The sequence below is a fragment of the Capricornis sumatraensis genome, chromosome 14 (assembly GCF_032405125.1).
Source record: "Capricornis sumatraensis isolate serow.1 chromosome 14, serow.2, whole genome shotgun sequence".
In the NCBI taxonomy this organism is placed as follows: Eukaryota; Metazoa; Chordata; class Mammalia; order Artiodactyla; family Bovidae; genus Capricornis; species Capricornis sumatraensis.
This window is the reverse complement of record NC_091082.1, coordinates 73,519,875-73,531,069: the sequence shown is the minus strand read 5'-3', so window position 1 is coordinate 73,531,069 and position 11,195 is coordinate 73,519,875.

The window sequence follows — 11,195 nt, the reverse complement described above, 5'->3', positions numbered from 1 at the left end:
CAGATTTTGCTGTATGTTACCACTCTTTTGTTTATACATTTGATTTTAACATTTGTATTAAAAACTCAGCTTAGTATAAAGGCTACTTACTCTACACCTTGCTTATTTTCAGCAATCTCTCTTTTTTTTTTTTTTAGGGTGTTTTGAATGAAGACTTTCAGAAAGCTTGTGAAGTTGCTCAGTCATGTCTGATTCTTTGCAACCCCATGCACTGTAGCCTACCAGGTTCCTCCATCCATGGGATTTTCCAGGCAAGAATACTGCAGTGGGTTGCCATTTCCTTCTCCAGGGGATCTTCCTGACCCAGGGATCAAACCTGGGTCTCCCACATTGTAGGTAGACCCTTTACCGTCCGAGTCACCAGAGAAGTCCAAAGCTTAGGTTGCACTTTGTAATTCAAGAGTTGAACATACGATTGTTGGCCACATAGTCCAAAGAGGTAAGCAGGCTTAAAGGTCATATATATAATGTCACAGAAAATATGTTTGAATGACATGAGAAGTTTTAATTCCTAAGAAACTGTTGAAAGAGAAAGAAACTATTCAGGGATTCTGGTCATTGGAACAGGAGGCTAGAGTTGTTCTCAAAATTTTACCAGCGATGACTTCAGAAAACTAGCAAAAGGTCATTAGCAAAACAGCTTGGATAATGTAATGGTCAATAAGGATAATGCAGAGCCAAAATATTTTGATTTTATAATCTCTGGATTATATATATTTCACACACACACAAACACACATATGTATATTTCTTGCCTGAAAAATCCCATGGACAGAGGAGCCTGGTAGGCAGGCTACAGTCCAAAGGTTCTCAAAGAACGGACATGACTGAGCAACTAAGCATTCTCTAAAACGGAATACTTACAGCAGTTTTTTAGAGAGGCAAGTTCTCAATTTGTTATACATGGAAACACATAATAATTTCCAACGACCTTTTTTAATGGAAGTTTTAAGATTTTCCCTTGTGCTTCTGGTGGCTTTTATGACACTACCATTTTCTTGTTTCTGCTCTTAAGACACCACTAACACACCCTAAAAATATTTTCAAATGCCAAAAGTAAAGAAGAGAAAGAATTTGAGAGAAGAGCAGCATTACTTCAAGGGATGAGAGAAATATATGAAATAGACAAGTCAGTCACTCTGGCTACTGGAGAGACCAGTGGACTGGAGCGAACAAAGCACTGCTTTGCCAAGCCAGAAACTAGCAATAGTTTCCTGTTCAAAACAATTTCGATTAGACAAAGGGCATCTAGAAAATGTAGATAGCTGATCCAAAATAATGTAATGTGGAACAGAAATTTTAAAATAGAAACAGCTTTCCAATCTAAAATGAATGTTACAGTAAGACTCAGAAATTCAGGCAATTGCTAAGTTGTCATATTTAGTTAGATTAACATCTTATAATTAGCATGGCTAATAAATAAGAGAGGTAACTAATATATATTCCAAGAAAAGGATTTTGTATCTGAAGTGCTTCCCAAACTTTAGTGTGGGTAAAAGTAGTTAAGATGCTTGTCAAATGTTGACTTCCAGGCCTCTATCCCAGAGAGTCTGGTTTAGCAGTTTTAGGATATAGCTTCTTGGTGGTGATCAGCCGTGGCCAAATCTCTGTGACCTCAGGGACTGTAGCCTACCAGGTTCCTCTGTCCATGGAATTTTCCAGGCAATAATACTGGAGTGGGTTGTCATTTCCTCCTCCAGAGGATCTACCTGACCCAGGGACTGAACCTGCATTTTTGTGTCTCCTGCATTGGCAGGTGGATTCTTTACCACTGTGATCTGGGAAGTCCAGGCTTTATTAACATTTGGATTGGGATCATTTTCTTGTTGTGCTGGACTGTCCTGTGCATAGCAGGGTGTTTAGCAGCATTCTGAGTCTGTTAGATATCAGATACCTCTCTCCTGTCCCGTTTCCAGACACTGCCAAATGTCCCCTGAGGGGGGAAAAAAAAATCATTCCTGGCCTTTGAGAATCACTTGCTTAGGGTAAAGCTTAGGAACCTGCATTTCTATTAAAACATCGAGGTTATTTTGATAAATGTGGTGTGTGTGGACCAAATCTGGAGAAACGCTGAACTGAAGTGGTATGAGTTGAATTATGTCCCCTCCAAAATTTGTGTTAAAGTCCTAAACTTCAATATCTCAAAGTATGATCGTTTTGGGAACTGGTGACTTAGTTAAGATGAGGCCATACCAGGTTAGGGTGGGCTTCTAATCCTTATAAAAAGAGGACATTTGGACACAGAGACAGGCACATGGGGGAAAGGCCATGCAAAGACTAGAGCTCTTTTGCCACAAATCAAGGAATTACCAGAAGCCAGGAGAAGGGCTTGGAACAGATCCTTCTCAGGTGCCTACAGGGGAACCAGGACCCTACAAACACTGTGACTTTAGAAGTACAGACTGTGAGACAATAAATTTCTGTTGCTTAAGCATTCAGCTTGTGGTACTTTGTTACAGAAGCCCTAGCAAACTAACACATACGGAACAAAACACAAGCGCAACATTTACAGCAGGATCAGAGAGGAATAGAAAGATTGCAGGTAGCCATCAATTCCTAATTTATCGTTCTCAGTGCATGACATAAAATAGAAGTCAATAGTTTTCCTTTATATTAAACACTGTTAAAATATATCTTGTGTAATTAAAATATTGAGTGAAATCTTATAATTGGTTACTTTACCAGGCTGAAATTGCCCATGGTGTTCCACTGCTAAATTTTCATCTGGATTATACAGTAATTGGATAGATAGGTTTAAACCTGGAGTTGCCTGGAGAACAAATGGAATGCATAAATTATGTCATTATTCATACAGAAGGTACTACACAAATGTGAAATTCCACATGAGGCAAAAACACACTGATTGATCACACTGTAGCTTTAAGAAAGTGTTGGCTGTTTCAGGTCACAAAGGCACTGTTTAGAGTACAGCGAGAGGGACCATGTGTACAGCAGGCCACAGAGTCATGTGCCTACCTGAAGTGGGCAGTTCATACTCTCTCTCTGGAAGGATGAAGTCTATGGTATTAAAAGAAGGTAAAAGTATGTACTCTGTTTCATTTGCAATAAAAGTGAACACTGCTGACAATTATCTGAAGACAAAAACAAGGGCCCAGTGGCAAATGTCAGTCTTTTTCTCCTCTAGAAACATAAGAACCATACTAATAGATACCTTAGGTCCTCGTTTCCACCCACAATTGAATTGGAAACAAAAGTCTCCTTGCTTCAATATTTCAGCAATGAAAGTTGTAAAGCTTCTATTGCAGATGAAGGGCCCCTATATTTTTCTGCTCCCATAAGCGTACATGAAATAGTTTATGATAACGAGTAGTAGGAAGTGATGACTGATGACGAAGAGCTCCTAGAAATATCCTCTAAGCTCAGGGATCAGATACAAACAAGGCTAGGCCTAGATGGCTTAAGTGCCCTCGCCAAATCAGGATAAGCTAACACATTAACCTGAAGCCTTTGCCAAACTCTTATACAAGTTTACCTCACAAAATCCCCTCACCTTCAATCTAGGAAACTTTCCAGTGTGCCCTTCAGAGTCACATGAAGTTGCTGTCAAGCGTCTCCCTTCCCCTTAACAGGTTCGCCTCCTGGGGGCAAGATGGGGTGGTGGAAATAAGGCTGCTATCTGTTCTCAAGGTTACTCTCTTTCTCCAAGAGGGCAAGTCCAGCAAAGAACTAACTCAGTGTCTCTGAGAGAAGAGCTGCACTCAGACAAAAAAAGATCTCAGGGACGAAAAGCAGATGTAAACAGATTTTCACAGCAACGCTGATACAATACTATGTCTTCTCTGACCTGTCCAATGGTTTTCTCAAAAGTGACTGAATCCTCTCGCCCCTCTTTGTCAGCGAGCTTCTGTTGTTCCTCACAATCACCACGTTCTCTCCCCGCACACCACCACCCACAAAGGTGACGCGGACTGGCTGCTACAGACTCTTAGGTCCATTGTGGCCAGCTCCGGTCTAGGGCGGTTGCCTATAAGGACATTTGACGCCGAAAAAACCTAATCTCCCACGTCTGATCTGTCAAGCTATTGTGCCTCCAGGGACTGCAGAACAGGTGAGGGCGCCTGGAGGGAACCAGTTCCCGAACTGTCTGAAGCGGCGAAGAGAGGGTGCGCGGGTGAAGGAAAGGAGGGCCGACGGCGCGATAAGGGAGGCGGCGCGGCCGAAGCACCCCCCTTTCAGGGATCACCTTGCGCTGACCTAGTTGAGCTGCGCAGGACGGAACCGCATAGGGCCGAGGAGAAGGGCGGGGCGGTGGGGGCGGGGCCATAAGTGGGCGGGGCCTCGAGGGCGATATTGCTGCGCTCGCCGGTCATTTGCCGGCTCTCCAGCCGGAAGCGTCGGGGAGGCGTTGGCAGCGGCGAAGACCGCGGCGAAGGCGGTTCACGTGGTGACGTGCTAGGGGGGGTGCGGCGCGCGCGGGCCGCCGCGGCGGCAGTGTCTCCGGGACGCGCGTGGAGGTCGGTCGCTCGGGGCTGCTGTGCAGAGTTTCGCCGCCTGCGGTTCCAGCGCGGCTGTGCCAGCGAGCGAGCGAGCGGGTCTCGGCGAATTCCTGGTGCGCTCCCGGCCTCACACACTCCGCGGGGCTGTGCGCTCGTCCGCTCCTCGCTCGGTCGCTCCCTCCTTCGCGGCCTCGAGGCGCTTTCGGTTGGGCCGATTCCCGCCCGCTTCCTCCTGCTCCCTGTTGAAGATCCAGAGATGAGTTTTTTCATCTCTTCAGAGATGAACCAGGTGATCTGTGCTGATCCCACTGACGCGGCCAGGGGAGGAAGGGCAGGGTGCAGCCAGACTCCGAGCTGACGGATGGAGCGGGCGGCTGGGGTTTTAGGGTGGGAAGCGCGGAGCGGTGCGGAGTCCCCGGGGTGCAAGTCCGCAAGTCGCCGCAGCCGCTGCTCTCTGTGGAAGAGGAGCCGGCGCCGCGCGGACCCCGCGCTCCGGGCGCTGCCGTGGTTGTCCGGTCGCGTCAGCGGCCAAAGGCGGGTGGCGGGCCGCCTCGGAGAGCGCTGCGGCCGAAGAAGCAGGGCGGGAGGGACGAGAAGTTTTGGGTTGAGAGGGTCCTCGGGGGGCCTGGGTCAAGACCTTCCGGAAGGAGGGCGCGGGAATCTCCGTTTCTGCTGTCAGGAACCCCGCCTAGTGTGTGTGTGTGGGGTGTCTGCCCGGGGTCTGGATTCTCTCCCGTGAGCCCTCTCAGGACCCGGCGACTGTGGGCGGGGAGCCGGCCCAGGGCCCAGTCGGTGCTCCCGGGTCTGGGGTAGGGTGGCACCGCGCTCCCGATCGCCGTGGGCCGCGGGGTCCTTTGTTCCCGCTCCACGTTGCCCGCTTTTCTTGCCAAGCGCGGGGAGAAGGGGGCGGGAGGAGGGAGGGAGCTGTTGCCCTGACGTGTCGGCGCTGAATGACTGCGGGCCGGGCCAATCCCGGGCGGGAGTGTGCAGACGCTGGGCGCCTTGCCTCCCGGCCTTCGGAGTGGTCTTCGGCCGGGCCGCGCGAGGATGAAGGCCTGGGACTGCAGGGCTCTCCAGACAGTCACTCTGGGGCCCTCGCCGCTTTGTTTCTCATCCCCGCCGCACCCCCGCACCCCCTGCCCCCTCGCCAAAAAAAAAAAAATATCAGCAGAGAGGTTTGTTCTTTTTCCGTCGTTCTGCGCATTTTGCGTAGCGACTGGTTGTAAGCTCATGATGGTAAGAAGGTATCAGGCAGTAGGATCAGATTGAGGGTTAGCCCTAGGGAAACTTGAACCACAGATACTTTAGAAATTTTACTTTTTCCCCAATACAAATTAGATCTATTGTTTGAGGCCGCTGCCGTTTCAAAAACTTTGAGGCCTATTAAAGGATTTATTTTGTTACCCAATATGTGTTGTCAGTGATGGAGGGCTGGAACACGCTGGCATCAAGCTGTTCTTTGAGGACTGTGTGTGTGGTGACCTTCTGTCCACTAGTAAATAACAACTCGGCAAGCGTAGTACTACTATAAACAGTTCAAGTGTAGCAGGGACTAGACTGAGACAATATTTTCTTCCAATTATTCTAGCACTGGTGGTTAAGGAAAAGAAAATATTGAATAGCTTTAGGCATAATCATGCTGAAACTTCTCCTGAAAGATGCTGAAGGAGCAGTCGTTATTTGTGTATCAGAAGGTGAGGCGTACACTATTTAGAATTGGGTTGAGAATACCATAATTTAATACCAGCTGGCAGGCTACTTGTCAAATGTCTGTAATTTGTAGTGAGAGAGAAAACTGAACTAGCATCACTGACCTAAAAGAGACCCAGAATAATGTTCCTCTGTGTTTTCCTAATATTTGAAATCTGTCATTATTAATACATATTAATTTCTTAATTTATCTTGTAGTTCTGTTTTTCCACCTCTTGCCTTCAAAACAGCATTCCAGGTTTTGTTTTCAAATTAGTGTCTTTTTGCTACTTACTTTGGAGTGGGGTTTTGTTTTTTCTTGCTTGAAGAATGTTAGGTGGTATTTGAATATGTTTTGCAAATAAGTGTTTTGGTTTTTTATTTTTAAATGTTTTTCTGTTGGGGAACTGTCTTAATCATTGATGTTAGACGAAGTACCCCTAAAAATCATTTCACTGACTTTTCAACGTTATGGTTGTATACTCAAATCTACAAGAAGGTTGGGAATCTTCCCCCTACCTTGTGCTTGGGAGTGTAAGTGGAAGAATTAATGAATAAGAGAGTGATTTCTGTTTTCTGTCAGAACCACAGAAAATACATTCTTGTATTCACTGGTGAACTTTAATTTGTTGTTGCTCGTGAGTCACCAAGTCTTGTCTGACTCTGCAACCCCATGGACTGCAGCATGCCAGGCTTCCCTGTCCTTCACTATCTCCTGGAGTTTGCTCAGACTCATGTCCATTGAGTCAGTGACACTATCTAACCATCTCATTCTCTGCCACCTTCAAGTAGAAATTTTAATTACCACCTTGTAAATGATTTCAAAACCTACACCTCACTATCCTTAACACTTTTGGCATCAACCTGGATGCCCAACAGGTACATCAGCCGTATAAATATCCCAAAGCAAATTCCTCTTTTCCTTCCCGACTTTAAGCATGCAGCAAACTAAAAATGTCTCTGTTATGCTTTTTGAGTTCTAAGTTTAATATTGAGTTTTATAATGATGCCAAATATCTTCTCTAAAATGTCATTGTTGCCTTAGTTAGGAAAAGCAAGGGTATAATAATTTCCCATGTTTTACCCATTCCTCCAGACCACCTCCACGTTTCTGCTAGTGTCTCTTGCCTCTGCTAAAAATTCTGCTCTGTTTAAATCATCTTAATGTTGATCTCTTACTTCCTCTCCTACTATTGACCATATGCATCCTGCAAACCGTAGTCTGTTGAAACAGAAATTGTTGCAGTTTCTGGAATATTTGTGCTTTTCCTATCTTTACCCCCTTTTGTGTGAAGTGTTTTCACTGCTTGGCTTGTCTGTCTTTCTGATTGGTCCGTTGTGTCATGAGCATCACATTCCAAACTGTGTCTGCCATCTGTTTGGAGCCATAAGTGTATGTGGGATGTAAGAACTACAGAACAACAAGGTTAATGGCATGGAGTGGGTGAGTGAGTTTGGTGAGTTTTGTTGTATATAGATGGATCATTTCAGATATTGGGAATCTATAACTTGTAGTTTTAAAAATATTTGTAGATTTTCTTTGTATTCAAAAGTCTGTTCTTTAAGTTGGCTACCCAACTTAAAGAACAAGCTTGTAATTCTTAAATAAGCTTGTAATTTGCCTTGAGGTTTTTTTAGGATGCTTTAAAAGTTTGATGATAACATTTTATTTCACTCTTACTGAAAGCCCAAGAATGTTGAGGGAGATCTATGGCTTTTTTTTTTTAACATCTCTTTGATAAGACTTACTGAATTGTATTTGGGTTAAGCTTATCTTTGGGGAGCTTTGGTAACATGTGAACTCCTGGGTTTTTCTAAAGTAGTTTAATTATTTATATATGAGTCGTCTGTCTCTCTTTCCTTGCACTGACCAAATTAAAAAAGTGAAGTGTATTTACCAGAATATATTGTACTTGACTTCAGTTTTCATTTTAAAAGTGGATTTGTTAAATGTATTTTTAAAATATCAAATAAAATTCTAACTTTTATACTTTTCTATAAGTCTGGGATGTTGGAGCTTTTGCCTTGGCTTTTCAAATATTAAAAAAAAAAAATTCTCCCCACATATTTGTTCCATCGAGTTTCATAGACCAGAGGAAGATCTATGAATTTTTGGAAAGGCTTAAAACTTAATTTGCCCTTGCTGACTTCAGTGAGAGTGAATGTGAACTTTGAAAGACTTGGTTTTTTGTAGGCAGAAGTTGATTTGGAGGTGGGTGAAAGAAGGGGCACACAGTAAGTGAGGCCACAGTAATTAAGTTTGTTGCATTAATTTAAATGTCAGGTGAACTTGAGTTAGCTTTTGCAATCAAGTAGGGTTGTACTAATCAGCAGACATCAAAGAGATGAGGTTCATATTGAGACCTTGCTTTACTAGAAAATCACCTAGTCCTACCCTGGTGGCTCGGATGGTAAAGAACCCATATGCAATGTGGGAGACCTGGGTTTGATCCCTGGGTTGGGAAGATCTCCTGGAGGAGGGAATAGCAACCTACTCCAGTATTCTTGCCTGGAGAACCCTGGCGGACTGCAGTCCATCATGGGGTCACAAAGAGTCGGACACGACTGAACGACTAAACACACACTAATGTAGTAGCACTCTATTGCAAAACTAATAACATTGTACAAATGTGTATGGCAGGAGTTGCTCCAGATTTTCTCCAGTGAAGTGAACGTTGCTCAGCCATGCCTGACTCTTTGCGACCCTATAGACTTGGCCATGGAACTCTCTAGGCCAGAATACTGGAGTGGGTAGCCTATCTCTTCTCCAGTGGATCTTCCCAACCCAGGAATCAAACCGGGGTCTCCTGCATTGCTCGCGGATTCTTTACCAGCTCAGTCACAAGGGAAGCTCAAGAACACTGGAGTGGGTAGCCTTTCCTTTCTCCAGGGGATCTTCCCAACCCAGGAATTGAATCGGGGTCTCCCACATATCAAGCGGATTCTTTACCAACTGAGCTATTTTCTCCCAAAGGACTAAAGTGATTTTTAACCATCTGGGTTTCTGTTGTTTTCCAAGATAAATTTGAGGTAGAACTTTGACGTTATCAAATATACCCTCAGAGATCCTGTGAGTGTGATTCCACAGCACTGTGATAAAGCAGTCACATGAATTTTTTGGTTTCTCAGTGTATATAAAAGTTATGTTTACATGATACTTGGGGCTGTTAAGTGTCCAAAGCATTGTCTTTAAAAACAACTTATATACCTTAATTTAAAAATACTTCATTGCTGAAAAATGCTGGCCATCATCTGACAATGCAGGGTTGCCCCAAACCTTCAATTTGGAGGGGGGGGCGGGGAGCAGTGTTTGTCAAGTATAGTACTTTGGTGGTATAGTCACTCAGTCGTGTCCGACTCTTTGCAACCCCATGCACTGTAGCCCACCAGGCTTTTCTGTCCATGGGAGTCTCCAGGCAAGAATACTGAAGTGGGTTGCTATGCCTGCCTCCAGGAGATCTTCCTGACCCAGGAATCGAACCCCAGTCTCCTGCCTTATAGGCAGATTCTTTACCATCTGAGCTATAAGGGAAGCCCAAAATACAGTACAGTGAAGTGCAGTAAAGCAAGATGTTTGTGTGTAGATGCCGTTTTTTTAGTCTTGATTAAATGAAAGTTAGTTTACAAAGAAATACTGAATAAAACTGGTCAAGGCTTAAAATACTTACAAATCTCCATTTGTGTTTTGTTTCTCAGAGGGCATACACTTAAGTCATTTCTAACATAATCTGCATAGAATGGTTCTGCCTTTCACCCTTGCATAGATTTTCCTAACTTGGGCTAGGTATTGGCTGGAAATGTTTAGGGTTTCTTTTAGATAGTGTGTTCTCTCTGTACATAGAATTAAGAAGAGCTGAATTAGCTAATCTAGATGCAAGTGAACAGCAGAGGAAGTCAGTATTACACGATGGTATGAAATAGTTTCATTGCAGGTATAAGCATTGACAACAGTCCCAATTGGAGTCTGAATACTCAGGTTTCTTTGAGATAAAATCTAAGCTATGGAGAAACCAGTGAAGGCATACAGGATTCAGGCTGTGCTACTGTTGAACTTAATACGCTAATTTGTTGAAATAGAATTGGATTAGCCTTTAAGTGGGTTCTGGGGTAAGAAACCATTCATATTAACATAATTGTCAGGGTTGTGGGCTTGATTGATGTATAAGAATCCAGGTAATTTTAAGATTTCCATTTTTTTAAGTATGCACATCTTTCAAATAATTTCTTATTTAGTTCTGGTTTGCAGAATTAGACATTGGTATAATAGCAGTTCAGGTAATTAAAAAAAGAACCAGCTGACTTTGACACTTTAGTTAATGATGTGGAAATAAGGGGGAAAGACAAGGTAGGAGGATTGAGTGTGATTTCCTTGCAGACTTGATTTTGGTAGTTTATTACTGAATATGAGAAAAAATGATCACATAAAGCACAGACATTAATATTTTCCATTTTGTTTATTTAGTTTGTTTCAACAAATTACTTATCTTTATATTCAGGTTTCTAGGCTACTTGTTTGCGGGGGCGGGTGGGGTGGTGGTGGGAAGGATACAAAGATAAACAAGACAGAGGCTCTGCTTTCAAGGGACCTTGAATCATGGAAGATAAGCAGGTACACAGCCCAGAATAGACCAGCTGGAAGATCACACAAACACACTTTCAGAGAGGGTACAGTATGTGAAGGATGGAGAGAAACTGTTCTCAGCTGGGGGGATTTGGTGGGGGCTCTATGAAGGTAAAATGTCATCTGCAGAGGCTGTGGTAAGGGTATTCCAAGAAAACAAAACTTGAACAAAGGTACAGAGATGAGGAAGTATGCAGAGCATGTTTGGGAAACAGCGTATCTGGTTTGACTGTAACATTGTATACACGTCTGGAAATAATGAAGGTTGCTGCTGGCTGGTGAAAGCTGACAGACCACGTTTGTGTATTAATTACAATCTCACAGTAACAAATATTAGAATTAACCAATATTGGCTCAGAGGTTAAAGCGTCTGCCTGCATTGAGGGAGACCTGGGTTCGATCCCTGGGTTGGGAAGATCCCCTGGAGA